The sequence below is a fragment of the Aptenodytes patagonicus genome, chromosome 11 (genome assembly GCF_965638725.1).
Source record: "Aptenodytes patagonicus chromosome 11, bAptPat1.pri.cur, whole genome shotgun sequence".
In the NCBI taxonomy this organism is placed as follows: domain Eukaryota; kingdom Metazoa; phylum Chordata; class Aves; order Sphenisciformes; family Spheniscidae; genus Aptenodytes; species Aptenodytes patagonicus.
The window spans coordinates 9,452,596-9,480,434 of NC_134959.1; positions in this window are offsets into that span (position 1 = coordinate 9,452,596).

Sequence of the window (27,839 nt, forward strand, 5' to 3'; positions counted from 1 at the left end):
TTTGCAGTTCATCAAATGGTGGTAGTTTGGCATGGATCTCATAAAATTTGTGATAGATGCAGGTGGAGGAAAAAAAATAACTGATATTGTCAGCTAAAGTCTTATTCTATGTGGCTGTGAAGGAGAGTTAAAAGGTAGATATCAGCAACTTTTTGAACTCTACAAGAAAGATTGTAATTGTACCTGGTTCATTATTCATCAAAGAATGAATCTGACAAAAAACCTCAAAGGTAAGTGCATCTAGTCTGTAAAATGTCAAGACTAAAACAGCCATTCTGATAGTTATTGGATAATCTTTCTACTACACACCTATATTTATTTATTTATACTCTTGATCTTATTTTTCATTTCCAATATACTATTCTTCAAAGAACTGTAACATTTCTTCAGGATGACACAGGATACTTGCATGGTGTCTGTAAGACATTCCTCAAAGTTCTGAAAACCTTGATAAAAAAAGACAGAGCTACTGGATGCAATGGAGAGTAGTTAAATATTCCAGTGACTGTACAGCTACTATTATTCTGACAGGAATATATCTGGATATAGATCTTTATCTCCAGATTATGGTGCTTTCTGTCTTGTGTGTGATACCGCTCAGGGCTGTGAGGAGGGACTGTTTGTTCATTCCTTTCACAATAGGTCAAGACACAGATAGGAAGCACAATGAGGGAGTCCCAGCTCACAGAACTTTCCGTCACGAAGACCTGACAGTTGATGATTTATCAAATTTTAGATCAGATGCTTTCATATTACTGTGTGACCAAGTCTTTTGTAAATCATGTGTCATGCTGATGTTTTATAAGAGCTAATCTACAATTTCATATGTTTCTTGTTGTACCTGATTTATTTTTTCTATGTTATATTTCAATAATTTTTCTGTAACTACATCGGATGGGGAAAAATATAGAAAGGGGAGATTTTATACTAGCTAAAGCACAAATATCTTTGACAGTCCAGAGTCAGAAGATCTAGCATGATTACGGACAGGTGAAAAGTGTGTGACTAGGGGAAGAATGGCTAATGTGTAATTTATTATTGTTCATAGAGTCAGTTGTCTACACTGGCTCAAATACCGTCCCCAAAACTGAAAAGGTAGCATCAGCAAAGAAGAATTCAAGCCGCTTCACTTGGATCTAATTTTTCAAAACCTCATAGTTTGAACTGAGGATATTTGGGTTAATCTATAAGAGCAATCAAAGGCACCCACAAGGATAAAAATTTGAAATTCCAGGAGCTTGTGGATTCTTTGATTAATATAGAATTTAGGTCTGGGATCTTCTCTAGTTTTAGGACATTTTCAGCCATGCTCTACTGTTCAAACTTCGCTTCTGGGTTACAGTAGCCTTCATTAATTATTTTAGAACATTTTTTGTGCCTAGCTGGAAATCTCTGTTAAAAATAATTCATTAATTTTCATGTATTTTAAAATCATATACAAGTCAACAAGATGGATAATAATTACTAATTTAAATGCTTAATTAGCTTAAAACACTTTAAAGGAAGAGGTAATAAATTGTAAATTATGAGAAAAATGACATCTGGATTCTTTGGACAACTTTTTTTTCCTTGGCAGAAAATGCAACAACCACAATCAGTCAAAGAGGAGGGATATGGATTACAAAAGGTTGAGATGGCACAAATCCAACATGGCGAATTAAAAAAAAAAAAATTCCAAATTTGTCTGGTTGGATGGTTAAACTGATATACACTGTACATTGTGCATTAACTACACAGTTTCTTTTGTTTGTATCATACGGAGCCATGAAAGCCAATTTAGTTTTTAAACAAGATCAATTTTCATTCCTAAATGAGCTGAGGTAGGGTCACTCATCAGTAAACCTCTGTCAAACAATCTTTTTTTTAGACTGTCCAGCTCTGCTCTTTAATGGCACCATTTTGAATTAGACCTTAATGTTATGTCACTTTAAATTAGCGGCTTTAGTTTGGATGTGGCCATAAAGAATATTATCAAGCCAGAGTAAACAGTTTTCTATCAAAACAAATCAGTCTAGGTTAGAAATAGCAATGTCACTGACACTTTTGTTTGCTTGCTTTTCATTGTATTATTGGCTGTATCTTTTTAAACTAAACAAAAGCAAATGTATGTCTTAATGTTACAAAACTATTGTTGTATATTCAACATAATATATGCAGAAATGGAGAAATGTATTGCCTCATATTGCTTTGCATAGTTCTCTTTTTCTGATTTATCCCATCAGTTCAGAGTTCTTATAACCCAGGTCCATGCTGTTCCCCTGCAATCAGTAGCTGTTATATTGCTGTGCTCGGTAAACCTAAACCTGAGGAGTAGTTCACTCCTTTTTGCCCCAATTTCATTCAACCCATCAAGTCGCCCTGTGTTCTGACAGGCAGCTCAGCAGCGGTATGCCAGATGCCACATGAATCACTGGGGCTTTCTTAATGTCGTTGTTTAGTTGTAGGAAGCCTGGTGACATCTTTCTCTTGCCCAAATAGCATCTCTATTTATTTTCAGAGACATCCTAAGATGAATGTGTGTGTACACACATAATCAGATATTGATTTCTGTGCAAAATGTTTGTAATTTACTTATGGGAGAAATAATTTAGAGGAGTTTTCCCAGGGATAGTTAATTCTAAGGGATGAGTTATCAGTTTTGGAATTCTGTATCTTTATGTAGTGAAATCCAACTGAGAATGGTCGTGGGTGAGTTATTTGCCAGATGGCAAAATTTCTCCTCCTACTCAAAGGCGATTGTTTATGTGCACTTCCTACTACATACTGCAGAGAAACAAAATCTGTAGAACCTGCAATTGGCAACTGGCAGCCAAGGAAAAAAATCAGCTGAATTGCCATTTGTCCCTCTAAATAGTCCCTAGTAAAACAAACAGAGCCTTTCTGAGCTGTCCATTAGACAAATAAGGGTTGAAATCAATGAAAATTAAATTAATGTAATTTTGGACTGAACATCTATTCCTTAATAAGGCAGAACTGTATGGAATTGTGGTGGAATTAAAAATATACATAGGATCTGATCCATCCTAAGAAAACAAAATCGATGTGAAAATCTAGTTCTTAACTGTATAATTACCAATTATGGTACTGCCTTACAGAAGAAGAATGAGCCAGCTGTTACAGCACTAGTATAAAGCTTCAATAGCTCAAATCACTCTGTGCTCTATCACTGACTTGCAAACTGAAAAAAATCAGTGACAAATTGCAGGGGAAGAGGTGAACTTGTCAACTTTTAAGTGGAATTATTTAAAATGTTTTTTCCATTTACTGTTGAGCCTTGTGGAGGATATAATAGAGGTTCAAGACAAAACAAACTTTATATGGAAAAAAATAGGGAAGACAATAATAAGAAGCAGAAATTGTGTCTATATCTTGCTACTGACTCCAGATCTGGAAGCATGGGGGACTGGGGGACTGCAGCGTGTATGCTCCAGTTATCTGTGCAGAGATCAATTCACACATGCAAGCAAGGTATTACAGTTGTAAAATGCTGTGTTCTACTGAGAAGCATAACAAGAGGTAACGTGTATTAACTCAGACATAGCTATACTTCATTCTAGACCTAAGCAAGCAAGGAAAAACACATGGCTCTGTGCAATGCCAAGTGAACTTTCAGATTGTTTCCCACCATCTTGAGGACATCTCCAGTGTGCTCCCTTCAGCCCTAGACCTCTTTCTGTTCTGCTGGAACTCTCCTATGATTTGCTGATTCAATAGATTAAACCCTGCAAGACAGGAATGTTTTTTATTTCTGAAACGATAATTTATTGTGGCCACATTCAGCAATTCTAATATAAGTAGGTCTGATGACATTAAATGTCTGGAATTTGTAAATACTTTCAGAATCTGATCTAAATAAACCTTCAAGTGTCAGGATGGTGGAATCAGGGTGAAAATATTACTCATGGTTACACTGGTGAAATCCATAGCAACCTATTGATTAAACTATGATTACACTGTGTAACTTAACAGAATTTGGACCAAGTTGTTTGAGATGGGACCCTGAGTCAACCACAGCTTTGGGGTTTTTGTAATTTGATCTTTTGCCACAGTAAGTGCTCAAAAAGACCAGAAGAGCTTTTAAAAGGAAAAAAAAAGAAAAAAAAAAAGGAAGAAAAAGAAAAAGAGAGAAGACGGCTTAATGAGAATATGAATTTAATTGACTGTATAGAGAAAACTCAGCATGAATAGGTAAGGTAGAATACAAACAAAATATGTTTTAAAACAGAACAAAACAAACCTTACGCTGTTTGTTGGGTCTAGCAGATCAGGACAGGTCATGAAAACTCAGCAGCTTTATACGTTACAGCAAGCTCGTACTACCTTATTGTGAAAGATCTCTAAGATCCATTTATTTACAAAAATGTTGGAGAAAACAGCCATCCTTTCTTACTATCTGATTTTAATACCATGTGATTCCTCTTACGTCTACAATGGCAGTCAGGTGAAAAAGAATAATAATATGTAATATCTCATGGACTGTTTGGAAAAGAGAGATGTATCACAGAAGTCTGGAAGATGTTCCAGTGATACAAGAAAGATACCACCTTACTGTCACTGTTTCTAATTAACAACAACCTAACTGTCACTTTTTCTAATTAACAGAGGAAAATATAACACAAAACAGTACAAATAGCAGTTTGTTACAAAAAGGCATAAAGAAAACATGAGCAGCATGAGACCTGATTTTTCAATACTTCTAATTGTGCTAAAGATATTGGACAGTACTGCTTTTTCTCTTGGTAAAACTGAAGTGACAAATGATAGAGTGACAAAGAGAAGAAGAGTTAGCAAATTAGTTTCACCAATGAACTTTGTGTGGAATATGTTAACATTTTGGAGATGAGATGAATGATTTTATTAAAGATCTGAGAATGCTTAAGAGCATATTTTAGAGCATAATGTTAATATCTCTCGCTATCTTGAGTCTTCCATTTATATTGGTGCTGTGCTTTGCTGTTCTGTGCTTAAAAATAACAATAACATTTCAAACATTATAAATTGATTAGTCTCTCTCCTTACTCTCTTATTTAATGTATTCTACATCTGGTATTATGTATTCTACATCTGGTATTCATATACCAGGAAAGAGAATGGTGAACTCTTACAAAAAATTACTTTACAACGCCTGTGACTTTTATAATTTTCACATATATAAGATCCAAGATTCATATTTTCCAGACTACATAAGAAAATGGAAATCCAAACTTTGAGAATGCAGGGGAAACAAGATAACAGTTTCTGACATCTTTTCCTGAGTCTGTGATTTACAGGACAAATGCCAGCATAAAATAATATGAAGAATCATACGAAATGGTAAGTGATGGAGTTGTGTGTTTGCAAAGTCTGTTTTCTATAGCAAGGTTGATAATTCAACCTTGAATTCTGGCTGGTTGGCTGGTTTTAATATGTCAGTCTAACAGTTATTTTTCGATGGCTGATATTAAAGCAGTTGGTGGTCTTGGTCCTGTTTTGTGTCATACAAAACATTGTCCTAGCACTCAAGATGTTGGGAAAAAATCGAAGGATTAGATGGGCAGAGGGTTGCCCTCACTTCTTTCAAAGGCTTTCACGTGCTGCTGTTGTTAGGTCCACAAGGATCTGTTGTCAAAGCAGTTGTGCCCATGATCACATTTGCTACATCACTGCTGTGTGTTTTTTGCTCCTGTGCTTGGGAAAGATGCTGGTTTTATATTTTTTTTTTTCTATCTCAGAGTTGCTCTGTGGTAATTTGTTGCAAAGGAGTAAAAAGCAACTCCTCGTGCCTAAGCATTCAGCGTTCTTACATAGAGTTGTTGAATTTAACAGTTAAGTGTACATGAAGTAAGTACTTTAAATAGAAGTTTTTAAGATCAGTTTTCAAAGGCTAGGAAACCCTTTGATTTTAGTGCCATTTGCAATTGATTAAGATGTATTGTATTTAGGAATTATAATGGCTTTGAAAAGTGGAAAATCTTTTAATAAATATAACCAAGTAAAACTCAGAATATCTATATAATATGAATTTTTCAATGATTTGGATAAAATGTAAAAAAATCAAACTGTTCTGAAGACAAATTATGGAGGAAAAATCAGAAGTGCTTCATTTTTATATTTTTTTGATGACAAGGAAAATTTCAGTAATCTTCAGACTGTACTGTCTTGTTTCAATCTATTTGTTTACATTGCTTTTAGTATCCAACATTAAATTGCTTATCCCTGTAGTCCTTGCCTAATGGGGGTAGAGATTCAGATGCATCTAAGAAAATTCCTGTTACATGATAGGAGATCCTGTTCCTCAAGGACAGATGCTCATATGAGGTAAAAAGGATTAGAGGTATACTACATGTCCATATGGCAAGGCTTTGCATTTAGTAATATTGTGCAAAAATAGTGAGAAATTAAGACTTCCCCAATATTTAAATAATGCACAAGTTGTTTGATATTACTGCGGATGATTTTATGAACTACTGTATATGAAACTGTTTCAGAACTACCAGGGTATTGCTACTTTTCATATGAAATATTTTCACAGAATTTTGACAACTTAAGTGATATTTAAATAGAGAATTTTAAACTGTTATCAGTGGAGAAACTTTCCAGAAAGTATTACTTGGTTTAGGACTTTTTAGGTTGCCTAATCTCTCTGTCTTGCTTCTCTTCCTGCCTCTAGTTGTAATTCTAATGTTCAACTTTAATTCTACGAAGTGGTCAGTGTTCAATTCTACATCTTCATCTCCATCAGGCTATCTATCATGTTTTTGCTTTTGCAATATTTGTTTCATCAAAACGTATTTTCTGTGAAAGCAAAGAGGTTTTAATTCTTTTATCTCCTACAGGCCATTGCACAGTCGAGAGATTTCAGATGACATAGCCTCAGCTCTGTTTGTTTACAGGTTTTACCGGAAGAAGGTCAGAGCTAATTACATTTCCTAACAAAAAAAGCAGAAGTTTTAACTTGAAAGCAGTCAGAAAAAGGCTTGCTGGTGCATATTTAGCCATTTAGGGAGGAACTAATATTTTTTTATGTCAGTTTCAAGATGGATGTTTCCAGTTGGGAATTCCTCAAGTTTAGGGAAATAGTTACTAAAACATGTTTTGATTTCAGCTAGCTATCCATGAAGATAAAGTGCCAGCTATAAAATTTACAGTTTAATTTATTGTTTTTAATCTAATGATCTTAAAGTATTTAATTAATGTCTGTGTTTTGCTACATTTCATAGCAGTGTGCTTTTATTGCTGGACATCTTTTGATTTCTCTCTCTCTCTCTTTCTCTCTCTGTGTACAAACACATATGTGGAGTTCTCAGTTAAAACTCCTTAACATGATGATAATTAATATACATTAAATATAGTAATGTATATATGAAAAGATAGCAAAGCAGTAGGCAAATTATAAAATAAGAAGGCTTCCTGAGATGTGTCATATTCATGTGGAAATTCAGTCTTTCTGCAGTATGCCTGCTTTCCTAAGTTCCAAAATGCTTTTAAATAACTCACTTGAGTTATCCCAACACCACCATCTGTGAGAATAGAACAGATTTTATTCTTCTTGGTGTATCTTGTAGTGGCTCATCCTTGCCTTTAAAACTGTCAGAATATTCTGGCAGGTGAGGAATCCAGTTCCAGGGGTTTCATGAGTTCATAGGAGAAAATTACTCAGTTCTTTTCAGAGAAGGTCCATTTCTTTACTTTCAGCTGAATATTCTTTGCTATAGTAGATGGAGAAATACATTTTTTTTATTATTAGTTTCAAGAAAGCTGTATTCTGTTTCATATTTTCATGTTCTGGAACTTTTCTAAGTCAAAGAAAAAATACCACCTGCTTTTCTATTTTTATGCCACTTTATAAACATTAATCTAAGCAAACTTCTGTGAATTTGCTTTCTCTCTGCAATTAGCAACTGTATTCAGGACAGTTCAATTGCAATTAAAAGCAAGAACGGTTGTTTTAAAGTGCCTGTTTTCAGGCACAATAGAACCTATCAGCAAGAAAACACGGTTGAGTCTGAAAACAATCCACCTGGCTGTGTTTCACTTCCCATATGGGATTATTACTTTGCACATGATTGCCATCCCAGTCAATCTGCAAAGTATATGAAAATGTCAGTGGAAAGATGCAATGGTTACTGGTGTTATTAAGACCAACTTACAGATTTATAAGGCAATTAATTGTATATTAGAGCTGAAGAAAAGCAGTGTGAATGCCACAGTACGTGTATGGCTTTAAGGCAAGTCATACAATACAAGATCTTCATATGCATAAATTCATATGTTTCCTTTATTTGCATCATCTTTTCTAAGCAGGAAAAGACTAATTAGGATCACCTGAAGGAGAAAGAGAAACATCACAGTCAATTAAGAGTCAGTCTGTCTATCTCATCATTGGCGCTTGCAAAATGTAAAGCAAATCAGCTTTTTTAAATGATGAAAGCAGATTATGGACATGAGATTTGTAATTCTCAAGAGTGCCCTGGGAAGCAACATCAAGTAAGCAGTAGGACAAATTTATGAGCGCTTTCAAGGTAGTATGTACCATCATTAATATGATTTAAAAATGCACGTGAAGAATGTGGGTTTATTATCTCTGTGCTTGTAGGTAGTGTTTCCTATTAAAATCAGAGCTATCCTAGAATGGGTCACGATAGCACCGTACAGGCCACCCCTTACATGGACATATTTGTGATTTTATATTTCCCACTCAGAATGCATTCGCTGTTTCCATGTGAACATCAATCATGTTGCATCTAGAGTGCAATGGTAGAATGTCACCGTTTAAGTCATCCATTTCTAGCTACCTTAGTACTATTGCTATTTGAGGACCCTGAAAGCTTGTGCAAAAATTATATAATAGTTGTTATTATTAGGAGGTAAGTTAGTCTTTTTGCAGACAACTTGGAGAGCTGCTTTTGAAGAGAGGAGTGTGCATCATATTGTAAAGTAACAAAAATATTTTCTAAACAAACTCATTATTGTATAGATTTGGTGTCAATCAGGTTTTTCTACAATTTTCCATATGTCATAAATTGATGACAGGTAACATTTTCCATACAATGCAGAAAATCACCCAGACTAATAAAGTTAATGCTACACATCAGGTACACCTACTCCCTTGATCCCTTTTCTGCACCTTCTAAATGTTTGATGGTTTGCACCCCTGCACAGTTATCTGTCTTTCTTTCCAAATGCTACGGCACTGGCCCCAAAAAAGAGTGATAACTTTTAAAATGTGCAATATGTTGAGTAGGTGTTTTGCTGAAGTACCAGCACATTAAACAGTCAGCACAGTCCCATTTAAAATAATTAGGATTAATTTTCTCTAGCTCTCATGAAAACAAAAAGAAAATTGTTTACAGGTACCTGTACAGTGCCAACCTAAGTATGATAGACTAAAGTCATTACAGTTAATTTAATTTCAACAAATATTAGCCAAGCTTTGCCAACGTGACAAGTGACTTTCAGTTCACTATTTTTGCAAGTCCAAGTCAAAACACATCTTTCTTCTCAGAAAGAGCTGAGCACTTTTCAAAATGGATGATGCATGTGGTAAGAGCATTTATCGCTGTGAAAAACCTTGATCTGAGAAATTTACAGGTAGCTTTTGAGAGCCACACAAGCCAAATCCTATCAAAAAATTAGACAGGTTTTAAAAATGAATGCTGGTATTTGCAAATATACCTAAGCTATTTATAACAAATTGGATCATTATTTAAGAATTTCATGTAAGCAAAAGAATTGCTGAGTTCAAAATTTAGTGAAGTTCAACTGAAATAAGTAGGAATACCGAAATAAGGCTTGAAGGTTTTGATTCTTGATTAATGGAGATCTATATCGTTTTCCTAATGTAATACCTTTGGAATAAAAAAACTTTAGATAATTTTTAATAATAAATAAAAATAGGAAGTAGATGGAGACTTGAATGCATGCATCAATCTTTTTAAACTTTAAACTTTGGAGGTCCCTTCTTTCCTTGTCCTTTAAAATAGGAATAAACACATTCTGAAAGGCTAAGAAAGAGTAGTCAGTGATCAAAGGAGCTGATTAAATAAATATCCATGTACTTTCTCAAACAGTGAGAAAAAAATCTGCTGAAGCATTTATAAAAAGCTTCCTGAGCTCTTGCCCCTGACCCCTTGCCCCTAAATTTGAAAGGTGCCCAGATTTTAATTTTAAAGGGCTAGCAGCAATAGTTGGTGCCCATGAGCCCAAATTTGCTGTAAATTTCCATGCAGCATACAGTAGAAAACATGAATGAGAAATGATGGTATAAATAGAGTAGTTAAAAGTGCAAACTAAACTAATTAATTAATAAATTGGCAGCTTAAAGTTTGAGATATCCATTACAAAGATGAGAGAAAAAACAAATGTTCTTTTTTCCCCATTGCGTGTACTAGAGCAGTATCCAACAACTAAAAATCATTCTTAAATGGAAGTGCTCATCTTTTCATAATCTGCACACAGCATTGCCATATGTTGTCAAATTCACTAGATGCCATGTTGCCAATTATTTTTTGTGATTCCCCATCTATTTTATTATAACAATATAAAATAGTCTCCCTGAAGCCTGATTTTATTTGTTTTCTTAGCCTTTTTGACCATTAGGGTTGTGGGGACTGGTGACACTCCCTATGGCTACATTTCTGGAGAGCAGTCAGTGTCAACAGTTTGGTTTTCTTGCAGACTGCATCTTCCCTTCGCCTCCCACCATCCTGTTACTCCTCACTACAGCAACAGAAACAAATCTCCCGTCTGTCATCAATGCCTAGTTTGTCTCCTAACAGTGGTTCTTTTTTGCTGTTCTTGTCTCCTTTCCTGCTGCTTCCTTTATCACTTCTCATTCATTTCTATTCCGCCGTAACTTAATAGTTATGTCAGGAGACGTGAGATGGCCCTGTTACTCATAGTTCTACAAGTATTTCTCCATGTTCAGATGAGATTTGATTTTTCCCAGAAAGGTTGAAATGTATTGTTAGTCTACTAACTCAGTAGTCACTGGAGAGAGGCAGTGGTGACTACGCAGAGAATTTTTCTCAACCTTAATCTCTCTTATTAGAATCAGTCCTTGGAGGAAGAATCAATTCTTACTGAGAATGAGGCTTTTATTGATGCAGGATGAGATTTTGGGGCGGAAGGAGCGAGGCAGGTATCTGCTGTGAATGATTTATTTATATTTTAGGCTTGATATATATTTGTAAATAAAGCAAGCCATTTTTGCCTTAGCTGTCTGCATTTGCCATCTGAGCTTGTGGTACATGTACAGCATGGGTGCGTCTAAAATGTGTCATTTCTGCTCAATGGGCACAGCAGCTGAGTCAAATGCACAGAATCTGACTGACGATGCAGCTCCTACAGAAGCAGAAGTTTCCAGGATAACGCTGTTAATTGCTGATCTGTGTGTTGCTTAAAGCTGAGCTGCCTGTTCCTTCCAAGGAAAGGGGTAGCATCAATGATGCTATTGTAACTACCACCGTAAAACACACTTGGCAATTATAGGAGGTTATGTTAAAGGATGTATAAATAGCCACCATAAGAGTTCCTAGCACAAGTACTCTTCTGCTCATTGTTTTTTCCTTGACATACATACGTATCTATCCTACGTGTTCATTGCTACTGCTATGATCCACACACTAAAAGGACAGTTTTCAAAGGCTGAGTGGCCTGTTCTTGGCATAGGTAAATTTTGGTGGGATGGCAGTAGGGCAGGTATACTCATTTTAGTTGTCTGGTGCAATTCACCCAGTGCAGTTCTCTAGCAACCCACTGGGGCAAAGCACTCCCTAAAACACAGGTTTCATATTAAAAAAAAGTCACTCCTAGAACTGAATTAACATTTTGTCTTTCCTGGAAAAGTTTGTTTTTCAGTCCCTTTTTCAACTGACTAGTGCCCAAGATGCAGCAACAACTTTGACTTCAGGACATTTATATGAACTTGCGCCAGTCTTCAGTTATACCATTCTGCTAGAGGTATTGATACTATGATAAAAGAGCCTTTGCAGTTTTCCTGTGTGATCTGAGAAAGGCAAATGTGTGTAAAATCGTCCTTCTAGAAGACCTAACTGGTGGCAGCTCTAACCTTGCTGGAGACCTCAGCCAGCAGGTGCAGTACGCGCCTTTGTGTGCTGTGGGGCCAGTCTTTGCGCTGGTGTGTGCCTAATATTACCCTCTCTACATGGTGCGAGACGGGAGTAACTCAGGGCAGGACTTCACTGAGATGACCCTTAGCAAAGTTTTGGGGGGATGGACCCTTCTGTCCTCAGTGAAGAGCCTGCCCAGAACCAGAAGCCAAGCATAGGAAGCTGAACACATTCTTCAGTCTTGCATTCTTTCTTCCCCTCTCTTGTACAGTCATTCAGGCTCATCTATGCTGTATATCTGTGAGTACGGGTCTCAACTTGCACTTTAGCCCAAATTAACAGGAGAAAACAAGTTTACTCACTGACTTGAAGCAAGCTTCAGAACATGCTAGGGAGGAAAACCTGTGGTTTGAATGGGTTGGGCATTTGCCATCTAATGTCCCCAGATCCTTGTGCCCTTGCAGCACCTCCTCCAAGATTTTCCAGTGCTTCAGAGGCAGACGACTGAAAGAAACCTTTTTAACACCACGTATTGGATGTTCTGCATCTGGATAAACCAGCTTTACCCAGTCATCCCTTCTCAGCTCTCTGGTCTTCAGGTAACATAGAAAACTATTCTCAGTCACATCTTAAGGTCTCATTTTTTTAATTCTGCACAAGAACCTGTACAACTGGAATCAATGTCCAGGTCTGTTGTCTAGCATTTTTCTTTCCTTTTGGAGAGCAGTATAAATATTAATAGCCGTAACCATGGATATTCTCTTTTATCTGACATGGTACAAAAGAAGAAAGCTTCTCCAGATCAAATTGACTATTGATCTTGATGTGTCTATTTGTGCAACTACTGTCACCATAATTTCAACCCTGTAATTAAAAAAAAAAAAAACTGAAGCAAGGTAACCTTATTCAAACTCAAGAACAGTGAAAAATAGATAAAACATGATGGATGAACTTATTCTTCTATCTTATGGAACAAGGGTTAACTAGGAGCCAGAGACGTTACTACAGGGTAAAATCAGTGTTAAAGGACTGTCAGCCCTTGAATTTGTTGGAGTGAAAAAATCTATGTATTGTGAGAGGAATTACAGTTCTGTTAGGAGCAGGAGCCTAAAATGAACAGACCTGAAACAGGAAAATGATTTGGAAATGAGCAAAGGCTTGAGCAAGACCTAACTTTGATTATTTTCTCTCTACATCCATCATGTATAGCGATTATGCTTTGTTTAATAACAAGGACAAACAGTATTTTAGCACAGCTGTTCTCTCACTTTCATTTTTCTGCAAATAAAATCATAAAACAGGCTTTTTCTTGCTACCAGCTCTTTCTATGGTAAGAAGAAATGATTGCCCCCTATACACTCTCTTTTCTTTTCATTCCAAAGCATAATGATCTCCCCTGGATGCTGAAGGGATAAAACATGGAACAGAATGTTTTTAATGTAACTCTGATTGACCTTTATATTCACCACGCTGTCTGGCTTTAATTCTTCTTAGAATTGCATTAACATTTGTTGAATACATATACAATTATATTTGTTGAAAACTTTGTATACAAAGAATGCTTTGCTACAGACTCTGGTCTTCAATAGAAATATAATGTTTTTATGCCAGCCATGAGGATTGCAAATCTCTGATTATGGGATTACATTTTCTGCAATCAGGAGTTTTTTGTGACAGAATATTTTTAGTTTTCCTGCATGTTTTGTCTCCCTGCTCTTCATCTGTGAATACATTCCTTCTCTAAATTTCCTTCTTTACTGGGTTTACTGCACAAAGAACTTATGAATGGATGAGACATCCATTCATATCTTTTAACAGCATGTATTCAGGCTGTGTCTCTTCTCATTCTTTGTAAGGAGAAATTCATTTTCCACTATTGTGAAAGTGGAATTAATTCTTAGATTTATGGTTTTTAAGCATTTGTTGTTTGAGAGCATAAGCACATAAAACAGTTGTGCAAACTGAGCACATCTGGCTGAATCTTCTTCTTTGGTCTCCCTTAAAAGGGCTTCTTGTTCATAGAGCTCACCCTGTATTGTTTAGAGACATAACAAAGAACTGGGCAGGATTTAATTTTCCAGCAACACAAACTTGTAATTTTAATAGTCTTATATTCTTATTCTAAGATTAAATGGGGGAAAAAAAGACAAGAAATACAGTGCTCTGGGAGGAAGGGACTGACAGTATGGAAATGGAGACAGGATGCTAAGATGTCTGGGTTCATCTTGTGCCATGGCATTAAGTCACCTACTGAATAAATACATCAGTTTGCGAACTCCAGTGATGCCTGTGATTCATAGTTAAGCGTACAGTTCCCTGACACTGTCTCATGAAAGGCATGGCAGATGCACAAAGAGTGCCTGTGATGTTAGTTTTGGGATTTTTGTTGCTTTTGTTTGTTTGGGAGGTTGTTTGCTTTTCCTAGTAGGAAAATTAAGATGAAGTTCATGCTGAAAGGGAAGGTCAGAAATCTGACAAATATTGTCAATAGATAAACAATTGGTCATTATAAGAGCAGAAAATACAAGAAAGTAAAAAACTATATTCAGACCTTCTGGTTCCTAGACGTCCTTAATCCTGCATAAACAAGGCAAAATTATCCCAGGAAGAAGCCCAGCCAGAAAGGCCTTGAAGGTGAGAGAGAGCTTTTTCTCCTCTAAATTGTCTCAGGGAATTATACATTTTTAGAGAGCACCTGCAGCTTTCTCTGCAGCACTCAAAATCTGCTCACATGACATCTTTGGCTTCAAACAATGCAGCTGGCAGTTATTATGGGACTTGTAGCTAGACCTGATTTATACTTTAACTACTGATTGTCTGCCCTTCCCAGGCAGGGAATTTGCTCAATGGTCATAATCACTTCCAAAACTTTGTTTCTGTTTTGTGAACTCGGAATCCTAACTCCAACCCCAAGCCCATATGGAGTCTCAATGGTCTTTGTACACAGAAAATTTGACTTTTATTTTGACTCCAGTCTTGGCTCACATGTCACTTGAATATTGTATATAGATGCTCTTTTAACCTGACACCTCCGCCTTTGACTTTCAATAGAATAGAATAGAATAGACTATTTCAGTTGGAAGGGACCTACAATGATCATCTAGTCCAACTGTCTGACCAATTCAGGGCTGACCAAGTTAAATCATGTTAGAGGCATTGTCCAAATGCCTCTTAAGCACTGACAGGCTTGGGGCATCAACCACCTCTCTAGGAAGCCTGTTCCAGTGTTCGACCACCCTCTCAGTAAAGAAGTGCTTCCTAATGTCCAGTCTGAACCTCCCCTGGTGCAGCTTTAAACCATTCCCACGCATCCTATCAGCACCTCCCTCTCCGCTTCCCCTCCTCAGGAAGCTGTGGAGAGCAATGAGGTCGCCCCTCAACCTCCTTTTCTCCAAACTAGACAAGCCCAAAGTCCTTAGCCGCTCCTCATAGGACATTCCTTCCATCCCTTTCACCACTTCTGTTGCCCTCCTCTGGACACATTCAAGGACCTTAACGTCCTTCTTAAATTGTGGGGCCCAGTTTCCTTGGTTTGTGTGTGGTTTTCTGGTGTGCTGGCACAAGGTTCTTCCTTGACCTTTGGTGCCCAAATTTGGTTGCCATGTCTGCTCTCAGTCACCCCTACCCAGTGGCTATGACCACTGCGATGGTAGGTTGATGATCTGTGAGCTATCAGGTCACCTAATGATCAGCCCAGGTCCCTGAGAGACTCTGGATGTACCTGAGGTTTTGATCAGACCCATTAATGTCATGTCTTCTTGTGTTTGCATTTATAGAAGGAAAATAATTTCAAAAGGCTTTTGTGTTTGCGCTTAGTCTTCACCCTTACCAACATGCTGCTGGAAATGCAAACAGAACAAAGAGGTGACTTCTGTGCCAGAAATGTGGTGTGGGGGCAGCAACAGTGACTGCTCTGCAGCAAATCCCCCATGCAAATTACTTTAATGTAGGTCAAAGTGACAATAGGTATTAGACAAGGTCCAGACAACAGCTAAAAAGCCTTTATTTTTCACCAGGATTGTTTCTTTTTTTTTTTTCCAAATATCTATCATCACGTCTCATTCTGTTTGTGTTTAAGGACTCCTGATGAGTCAGTATCCAAGTATCTCAAGAACCAACCACTCTGCCTGATTTTTTTTTCTTTTTTTTTTCTTTTTTCTGGTGGGTTATGGCTTGAATGAATGTGCTGTAATGTCAAGATAATCCTTGCTGTTCTTGAGGGCAGCTCATCTCAATATACTTATTGCTGGAGTTATTAGAATAAACCTGTCACTGGTAGAACCACAAGAAATTAAGTATTTTAAAATGATCTCCTAAAGAGAACTTTTACTAGTACTTCTGGACTTATTTTTCTGAAGAAGACACTTACGTATGTATTTCAAGTACCATTATCCAAACATGAGTACATTTCATAGAGAGAAGTTTTCAAATTTAGAGTACACTGAGGAAAATAATAAGAAGCAGCAGACTTGAAAGATTCAAAATTCTAATAGTGACCTCTAGTGACTAGAGAACTAAGTAAGTCTTCCAGAACAAGCTTAAATTTGCTGTAAACCTAGTATTTTATAAAAGTTTAGAATGGCATTATATTATTTATGAGAGAGAATTTTTGCTTTCCTGCCTTTTTCACCTGAAATTCATGATTTGTAGCTAAAACTGGTATCTCCTTGAATGTTCCTTTCTTAATAATCCTTGAACATATTTTAATACCTTTATTCTAGTCTGAAAGTAATTAAACCTTATTTGAAGCACGTCTGAACTTCTTTGCTGTGTGTTCTCTGGCACATAGAACAGAAAATGAGAATACTCCAAATGACTTCGCACCTCATCTCAAACTCTTTATAAGGTTTTAATTTTACGGAATGTTGTCTCTTGTGATCTTAGTCCTCAGGTAGCTTTTACTGAAAACTTCTGACATAACTTTTTTATTAATCTTGAGATAATGTTCATAAAAACACAAAATGTTGTCCTTTTAATGTCATCTTTCTATAAGAGTTAACATCACACTGCTGGAAATACATTGATTTTGAATGATGCTGCCTTGAGCACAGTGGACACCCAGAGCACCTAATGTTTAGTCGTAGTATAATCATTGACACCTTTTGTACTTAGCACTGGATGTCAGATGTAAACTTAATTTGATTCCCACTATACGTGTACATAGTGTATAGGGTCATTTATTACCTAATCACCTTCTAATATTCCCAGTATTCTCCCTTGCACTTAGTGCAACAGCTGCACTTACTTAATAGGTAGCTGTATATTATATATATATAAATATATATATTTTTACTGATATGCACTGAAAGCATTTTTTTTGTCAAATACGCCACTTTACTTAAAGCAATGTTACTTAAGGGGTGTGGGATAATAAAAAGTTGGAAAGAGAGGAAAAGAAATGCAAATTATATTTAAAGCTCTTTTCCACCAAGAAAAACTGAAGTAAAACATAACCCAAATGAAAGGAGTAACCTTTACATTTGTCATTCTCAGGATAATTCAGTAAAATTTGGAAGATTACATTGAGTCATCTGTGTACATAGTTTTAGTGCTTTAGAGCCAGGAACACAGGGTCTAATATTCAAAGTTCATGAGCTAAACAGAAAACAAGCAAATGAAAATAAGGTTTGACTTTTCATTTCTCCTCAGAAAGTAGGAAAAGCAGCTGTGTATTACTATAGAACATAAAAATCTCAGTGTTTCATTTAGATATTACTGAAATAAAAGTTTTAGTTTTCTTTTTCTGTTTCGAGGAAATTATTCAACTGAATAATACAAGGAGACAGAAATATGACAAGTCAGAAGGAAACAGTGCCAGAACAACATATGAAAAAAGCAGTGAGGACTGTCGGTGAGTAATTTCCATTTGATTTAAAGGAGATGTTGCAGACTAAAAAATCTGGCCAAAGATTATGATAACTTTGTTATATAATTAAAAACATTTGGCTTTCTGATAGAAGATTAGGATGCAATTATGCTCCATTCTGATATAACCTCACTGTGACACCTTTTATAAGTCATACAAATATATGTATTGAAGGTCACTACAGCTCCTATTGTGTAGGGATTTTAATGTTGTTATATGTCTTATGAGTAGGCTTATTCATTATTAACCAAGTCTTTATTCAGAGGAGATACGGTTTGAAAAATATTTTAAATGAGTCATTTAGAGTTAAAATCACTGAGAATCTGAGTCCCTTTAACCTTTAACAAATACACAACATGGCTCATAACACAAATCCATGATTTGTTGTTCCTTTCATGTTTGGTTTGACAGATCCAATATTTTTCTAGTTTGCTGAATAGGAGAATTGTCCTTGATGAGTTTTTCAGATCCTTCCTGTGCCTTGATGTTGAAAACTCCAGAGAGATATTGATTCTTGATGATTTCAGTGCCTGGTAGGACAGAAATTTTGATTTATTTGCTGTTAGATTCTGTACATTTATGTCATTGCTGAACTGAGGCCAGCTTATTTGGTCAGTCATGCATGAGAAGAGATGGTTGCTTGATTTAATATTTTGGTGAGGGATTATTTTGCAGGGGAAGTTACTTTGATTGCATGGTAAAGTGATTTACGTCATGGTCTTTGAGGTTATGTAGCAGAATTTACTATCATCAGCAAAGTAATTTTTTTTTTTTTTTAATTTGAGAATTATAGTAAAAGCAAGACCATATTTTCTGAAGAGTAATTCTTTAACAGAAATTACACTGCTACTATGGAGAAAATCTATGGAAAAGAATATCATTTTGAACTTGCTTGCATCTATCGAAAATTTAACATAAGAATTTCAAAAGCTTAATTCTTATTTAGTGAAGAAACTTTTCAAAATTGATCAAGATTGCCCAAACTTTATTGCTGTCAAGCACCTTGAAAATTAAGATCCCTTGTAAGTTCAGTCTTGCAGGCTGTGAAGCCCTGCAGTAAGATGCTGTGTTCTGACCTTCAGCCACACTTCTCAGGTGGCTGAAAGTACATATTTTAGAAGAATAAGCCTTGGTCAGTATTTCCCCCTTATTTGATTTTGATAGCAACTCTTAGATATTGTTGGGGGGAATAAGATTTGGTAGTATTGGTTTATGGCCATAGTCTTATCTCTGCTATCACAAAACATTAGTAAAGACTTTTTCAAAATTGTATCAGGAAAAAATACATCTGGAAAATTCTGAAGAAATTAAAAAATGGATTAATTAAAGTACATAACCTAGAATAAAATAGTTGTATCAAGGAGAAATCTTCAAATAAAATGTTATCAAAAGTGTTTTGGACAAAATAGACATCAGCTGAAATTTAGCTCCCAGGTTTTTTTTGTTTTTGTAACTTTTAACTGTAAAAACCATTAAAGATACAATGCAAATCACTAAAGTGTTTTAAAAAATGGAGTTGCAAGCATCTAAATTACAGAAGCAAACCTAGTATGAAGCATTTGCATCTGTGGTGTTGTTTTTTTTAAAGAGCACTCTTCCAAAGCACTAGCCAGAGTCAGTACTAATAATAGCACTCCTCCTTTTTTTCCTTTTTTTTTTTCTCTTCACTTTTTACCTCTACGGAATTGTTTGAGATAGCAAATCTTAGGGGGAAATGCAGGTTGATGCTTCAGACTTGGAGAATTGCAATGGTGGATGTTTACCGCCCTTCAACACTATTTACCCCTTCCATTATGAACTTAGTAATATAATTTTGGGGGTACTTTATAGATGGTGATACTAAGCTTACTAACCTACAGACTTGACTTACAGACTCACAGGCACGTGATTGTGCACTGTAAGGGAGAGGCATCTCCTCTTTGGAGAATGCTGGAGTTCCTCTATCATATAGATAGTCAGAGAGTGAGTCCTCCATGTTCTGCATGTCTTACATTTGTGGGTAATAGATGTAGGCACACCACTTACTGGTATTTAGAGATCACAACCTCAATAGGCTGGAGTTGAAAAGTACACCATGTTGCTCTCTATTTTAATTTTTTGTAATTCTTTCTCTAAGGTGACATACAGCTCCTGGTACAAGTACTTAGATTGGACCACGTAGGCAGGATCTGGACTAATAAGAAGATGTTGTGCTATGATTATTTCAAACTCTGCTTTGCCTGTCTCCATTACTTTTTTTATTTTCCTGCTGCATGTAAAAGGAAAGCCAGATCTGAAGGTTATATTCACTTACCCAAATGTCAAGTTCTGTGTGAACATCTCAGGTGACATTTTTCTCTATGCTCGGTAAAGAATGATCCAAATGTCTGACAGTAGTGCTGTACCAACTGTATCCTACTAGCCATGTTCAGATATGAAAACTCGATTTGGTCATTGTCTCAGAAAGTTGTTAAAGACCTAAAATTGGAAGATGTTAACATAATAGCTTGACATTTTACTTCTTTTTGTTCAGCTTGGATCGAAAGTGACTTCATGTGTTTAAACTAAGGGAAACACACTGTATGTGAAATATTTAATAGACTGATTACTGCCACTTCAGCCTTTTCTTGCACACCCATCTTCTAGCACTATATAATCCCCCCTATTACCAGTAGTTAATGCTTCCAAAATGTGAGAGGTGATTCCATTTCTTTAATACTCAGAAGTTTATGGTGTGTATTTGATGTCAGATTTCCAAAATGACAGGAGTCAGTAGTATCTAATTAGACATCTAATCAATGGGCTATGACTTTTTATACCTAGACATGTAAGCTCAAGGCTGACCAGTTCTCACAATCTGTTTTATCTAAGTTACTTTATATGAAGTATTTGAGGCATTGTGGAAAGGAAACTTCTTGGCTAGATGCACCGTATTTCAAATATTATCTTAGGCAGACAACAATAAATACCTCAAAAAAATGATATCAATGGTCTGAAATATGTCAGCTGTCTAGCGTGGCAGCTTCTGCTCCCAAGAGATTAAAAGGATTTGTGCTGAACTGGAGTCCTGTTCTGGATCTGAGCCACATCTACTGGCACGTGCTCCTGAAAAAGAGGTGTAAGTGTCAGTCTCTCTCGCTCCAACTGGTCTAAATGGTGGGGAACGCTGAGTGTCTCAGTGACTCACTGGCCCAGGACAGTGCTATTGCTGGCTGGGATTATAAACAAAAAGCAGTGCAAAAGTCAGACACAAAACTTGTTTCACATGTGGTGTTTTGAGACACCATCAGGGTGTTTCTCTCTCTCCCCCCCCCGAGTGTATGTGAGACCACCACAGCCAAAATGTGGTATCTTGTTTAACAGTATGTAGAGTGAAAAGCTAGTCTAGGTTAGGAGCCCTAGAGATTATGCTTCATATTCCTTCCATATAAGCATGTATGGCAAGACTGTATGCCAATTCTTGATCTAACAAAATTGCAAAATATTTTGAATTCTTTAAGTTTGGGGTTTTTTTGCTCCTGTTTTCCCAATAATTTTTCAATTCTTCTAGGTTTACTTGAGTTTGTGTTAAAGAAGAGAGTTTTACCCAAAGTATTGAAAAAGTAAATAATAGTTCTGGAAAAATAAGAGGCTGGTAAATAGAAATAAAGACCAAGTGGTTCTTAGCCAAATTCTGCTAACAAACTAAGCACTGCCTGTGAGAAGTACCACAGCAACACCTCCCTCACATCCCTTCTCTCTAAGCTTTATTACTCCTTGACAAACTTTGAATGTGTTCACAGCCCTGTGTGGGGATGCTTTCATATTAGAGGTAAAAGCAGAAGGCAATGACTTTCTCTGCCTGTCACTTACAGACCATGATGAAATATCACATCATTCCTCGCATACTGTGTTCATCTGATACCTTCCCTTCCCTTCCTGAGTGAGGAGCAAGGAGATGGCATTTGCATTTCCATTGCTGGTCATCTTACCCAGGTAAATGAAGCAGCTGGCATCAGCTCAAGCTTTTTAGGGCCTTCTCTTTAACGGCTATGGCAGTAAGAAAACATTAGAAATATTATCAATTATATGCAATACAAAGTCTTACTGAAGAAGAAAAAGGATGCTAATATTATTTTGAAAGGAACTTGTCCATGATGTTATTGCACAATAGATGACTAGATGAATTGGAGCTCAGGAACCAGTTTCTTTCAGAGCTCTGACTGGGAGAAGTTTCAGTGAATGAAGGTCTGCTGTTAAAATAAATTTAAAAAAAAAAAACACAATCAAAAAACATCCACAGTATGTCGTATTTAAAGAAAACTTTCCTAGCCTTTTTTCTCCATTTGTGGGACTTGCAAGGGAAATTATATCATCCAAACTGTAAGAAGACATGCATTGCTGGGATATCAGTCAGAGGATATTCAAATCATGACTTTCACAAAACTGGTAGTTAAGCGACCTTTTTTTGACATGATCATATTTTGCTGTTTAAAACCTGCTTGTATGTAATTATATACTTAATTCATATGATTGTCAATGGTTATTTGCTTACTTTAAAAACTAAGCAAATAGTTTGACAAGACAAGAAAGGAACAAAACTAATTCGTACTTTGTGTCACTGTTCATGAAAAACAGGCTGCAAATATATAGTTTTCAGACAGCTAATATCTATCTGATATTTCAACTGAGACTTTTGCACTATTTTCATGGACTATATTGCTGGAATTAACTGTGCTTTATTCAGGAATTACCCATATATAATCCCATTTTTTAGTCTTTCATTTCTTCAGTGAATGTTTTAAAGATATGTAACAATACCTTTAGATTTCTGAAAAACTCGTTCTAAAAGTTCCTTTGATTCTCTATCTGTTTGGTATTTCTTGTTCTTTTATAATTTGTTGTCCAAGTTGTTCAGTGTTGTTTGAACTTTTATGTTGCATATATTAACTTTAATAAATGTGAGTATTTTCACGACAGAAACCCATGAGACATTGAGGGATCAATGCAGTAGCCTGATCATAGGTGTCTAGTGCCATGTCAGATGTCCTATGGCATCCAAAACATCAGCAAGGATCTGGCAAGTATGATGTAGGACTTAGAGGAGACCCATGCCATTTTGGGTCACCACCATGAGGCTAGGCAGGATACCTCAAGGCATCTGAAATGGCGATAGGCACCTACATTTAAGGAATTAAATCCAGCCTTGGAATTTTTCTGAAAGGAAAATGGGAGTGCAAAGGCATGCTTCCTAAATCGCCACAATGTACAGCAACTTGCTGCCTTGCATGGTCTCTTAACCCAGACAGCACAATTCCTGGTTTGCTCAAGTAGTTAAATGATTGAGAAAATAAACCTGGAGCAAGTCCCATTCTTATTGTCAATTCTTTCTTTTCTGCAGATAATTTCAACATGTTTTTATTATTCATGCCACCATTTTTCTTCAGTGTTTTTTGTCCAAGCATATTTTGCCCTCTTTCTTGTATTTTGTGTGCAGCCTTTCATTTATAAAACCCTTGTTTCGGGCTTGAACTGCAGGCTTGAGACACTTATGCTCTGCTCAAAGTACAAAGACTACATAAGAGCAGAAGTGGTTAATTAGGTTGTACTTTTATGAGAAAAGTTCAAGGGATGCATAGCTAACAGTTTTGTAGACATAAGCAATGGAGCAGCACACTTCCTACAGTATGAACAGCCTTTTTTGTACTTATGCTGTTCCAGCACTTTTTGATTAGCTGGCTTAATTTTGTCAACTAAATCTTAACCCTCGAGATTGTTTTCTGTAGCCACAAGCACGATCTGATCTGAAATGGTTTTTTCTGTCTTTAACTCCAAAGTCAGACAGCCAGAACACTATTAGAATCTGATGCCACAGTCAGGTTATGGAAATTGCTCTCTAATCCACCTCGTGTTTTAATATACTGGATGAAATAAGAACTAAATTCATTTTCAACAATTTAGCAGTAATATGCTGCAATACACGTCTGGAGAGTGAGTGACTCAAAGTTAAAGAGACACCTCCATGAGAGCTCTGGAGTTTTCTCCCTGCTGAGCTGAGATTCTGCTGAGGTGTGGCGCTTTTTGAAGGTTCTTCTCATTTCACAGGCATTAGGTTGTATATGTCATGGTAGGCAATATTCCCTATCAGTTCTGAGTGTGCTGTAGTACTGCAATGGGGATTACTTTTCTTATTTTGTTTTCAAAAGGATGCAGGTAAGTTCCACCATATGGGTGCTTTCTCTTGACTTCAGGTTATTATTTATACACAGAAAGGATATTTTATTTGAAAGAAGGCTATTTAATAGCAATCTAAAACAATGTTACACTATTTTCAGCTTGCTTCATATTACAAGTACTTTGCTCTGGATTTTTTTGCATACAAGTTCTTTCTGAAAATTAGAAAAATTGTTTCCTTTCTGGAGAACTGTTCTGACAACTTACTGAACTGAATAAAATTGGGATCTAAATTACATGGACTAAATGTTTTAAATGGAGATATTTTATTTGCTGACATGTAACACTGCCAATATGTTTGCTTTTATAGCTGGGACTGGTATTTCTGTACTATGTTATATGATAGTCAAGCCCGATACTGTAATTTTCAATAGGATCTATGGGTATCAAACCAAGTTTCCATTGATTTTCAGTTGTCTCTGTGATGAAATAGAGGTTACAAAAGCTTTTCCTTCATGGAAGGATATACTTGTTATCACTTTTCACCATAATTGTGCTTGAAAAATTGCTATTGTTCTTGTTTTATCTAAGCTGTTTATAATTAGTATTCCATAATGTGTAGGAAACCAAAATACCTTTGCTAACAGCTGGATGGTGTGTACCTAAATTTCTGCCATCTGGTCCTACAGTCTTGGCTAATACAGTGGGCTGAACTTACCATAAAGTCAATATTCAATAGAGATATGAAGTAGCAGAGAGGATGAGTAGAAGAGGGAAGGAAAAAAATTAAATACATATAGCAAGAAGATGTAATTTTACAATTAACTATTCACCTAAAGTACTTTTTCAGTGTGTCTTTATACCGTAGTTGGATCATGTTCAGGATCTCAAACAAGCAACTAAATTATTTTAATATGCTAATAGATTCAAACATTAATCAATACTCTATCTTTAGCCCTTTGCCCTTTCCACCCTAGTCACTGAAAATGTGCCAGAACCCCTACCCTTACATCCCCACCTCTGCTTTTATCTGACTAGCATGTTTCCGTTGCCTGGATACAACCGGAACACGTGAAAGAATGCTACTGAGCTGCTGTCAAGATGGCCATTTTATTACAGTGATTTATAAATGGATTATCTGTGAAAATGGCTCAGCCTTTTATGCAAGCACCCTACAGAGGCAGACATAACTCTAATTGGCTGGTCTCAACAACAGGTCTTGCTTTCCTGTTATTTTACAGCAGTAGTCTGATGCTTTACTGCAAATGACAGCAATCTAACCAGAAAGAATTAGCCAACTTCTAACAGTGTTAACCTCCAAGTGTATTTGTGCATTTTTCCTGTCCTTTGTCTTAGATTCCTTTGAGGTATCTGACCACCCTCAACCCGGAACCATATTTTCTTCCAAATTCTCTTTAACAATAGGAGGCGATGAGGACCAACAAATTGCCAAGATGGAAAGAAAGTGTTGCAACTGAAAACCATGGACCAGAATTTTTCCTTTTGCCTTACAAAACAAATACTGTATTGAAGTCAATGTTGAGGGGTCAACGTTTATCTCACAGGCTGTTGCTTGCTTCATAGCACATGTTAGCACAACTTTTCAATTTTTAATCCCTTTTGGAATGTTCACCTCATCATAATGCAAGGAAATTAGCCCAAATCTCTGTGTCATCAAAATTATTTAAGTGAGAGTATTTATTTTCTGAAATTTCCCTGTAACTGTTTTGGGAGAAATGCAACCAATTATTGTCACTTTGATAGTTGAATGGCCAGATTACTTATAAAGAAGTGTGTTTATGAAGTTTTTCTAGCTGAAAGGAAATGGCAGTTTTTATCGATAGCAAGGAATATGTCCATTCTCCTTTCTAGCTAGTGTATGGCACATTCTACTATAGGTGAAAATTGTTATTTACCAAAAGTAAGAGGGACTAGTGATCACAAGTGACAAAAAGCATGTGTTTTCCATTTTTATTTTAATATATATTCAGGATCTTGGGTTATAACAAAGTTGTTTTCTTGGCAGCTTATAGAAGGTGTATATTTTAGGCATACCAGGGTTAAGAAGCACATCTCTAAGTAGCAAAATACAATTTTACCTAGTTCTTATATTTAATCTTTGGGAGGGTTTATAAAAACTGAACTTTTTACAGAATTTGATTTTCATATAAAGAACAGTTAGGCTAATGTGTTGGTCCTCTTTGTTTCTCTGTAACAACATAACACAGTTTAATAACACAGATACAAATAGTAAAAAGTATGTTATACATTATGATTCTTTGAAAGATACCACTTTAATGTAAGAAAACTAGAAGTTCTATTGTTATTCTATAAAAAGCAGTGTTACTTAAAATACTTTAGACAATGGAAGCCTTTCTCACAGAAACTCATTATACCACAGTCTGTTAAAAAATCATGTTTTGCCTTCTAGAGTTTTCTTCTAATTCTCAAAGCAAACTAGACCACACAATACTAGGGTTGCTCTGTATGATTATGCAGAAAGAGTATTTAAGCATTAGGAACTTTAATTATGCGGAAGCTTTACTGAGGGATTTTAAATAAAAGATTTGTGCACATCATATTATAATGAGCAAAGTGAGTATATTTCTTGCAGGTATATGAAATATTACTGTACTGAGGACAGGGCAATTTAATCAATAGCAACTGCACAGTGACCTATCAGTGGGGTTTTTTTTTCCCTCAGATATGTTGGTACCGGAATTTTTAAAACTTTGCTAGCTCCATGTAGGTTTTCAGAGTCTCTCAGAAACAGCTGTGTTGTCTTTGTAGTACTGTGTAAGGAGCCCTGACTATGACTGGAATGGTGTAGCAGATAAGTGGCCACATCTGTTTCAGTCTGATTCTCCATCACTTGCACCCTAAAGTAATGTGCCAGATGTTCTGTTCAGACAGGTGAGACATGTTTAGTAGCAGTTCAAAAAATATTTTGAAGAAAAGAGAAAAAAGATACCAAAAAACCTCTTGAATCCCACCCTTTCTGGAAAAGTCTCATAAAGTCAGAACCTCATGTATATCCCATAGGAGTGTTTTCTTTTGCCTTTTCTAGAAGGCTTAAAAAAAGCCATGCCTCTTATTTGGACTTCTAGCTAAGGCAATGGTTACAATGTTATGGATCACAGCTGTTATGAATGGGGTCACAAATCTGACAAAAATGTACTGCTTATTTTAGTTTTGGGGATCACAATAAAAATATGATTGTAACTGGAAGCAATTTAGAAACCGATGATCCAAGGCATTGGAGGTGAAGAGAATGTCAACTTTAAGCACCTCACAGTTCACATAGCATTCCTGCTAAGCCCCTCTCCTTTGAAACTTAAGCATAGGAAGTATCGTGCATGTACTTTAATCCTAATTCAGCAAAGTACTTATTTAAATGTTTCTGCATGTCCATTTTTGAAATGCATTAGGCATTGTTATACTGAAGTATTATGTGTGAAATCCTGTCTCCATGAGTTGGGAGAAAAAACTCACAGATTTTTAGTGAGACTGGGGGTTTAACCATACCTACTAAATGGTGTGAATTTCAATATACAGTCTTACCTTTTGCATATGTCCATTTGGAATTTAGATCTATGTCTAAGTCAAGAATGATTGATCCATTATGAGCAACTTCAATGGGTTAGCAAGCAACACTTATCTAAAAATTTTAACCTGTATATTCCAAAAATAGAAATATAGTATATGACATGTTAAGGAGTTCTTATAAGCTATTATAATCAAATATTTGATTATAGATTGCAATTTAATAAACACTGACACAATTTGCCATA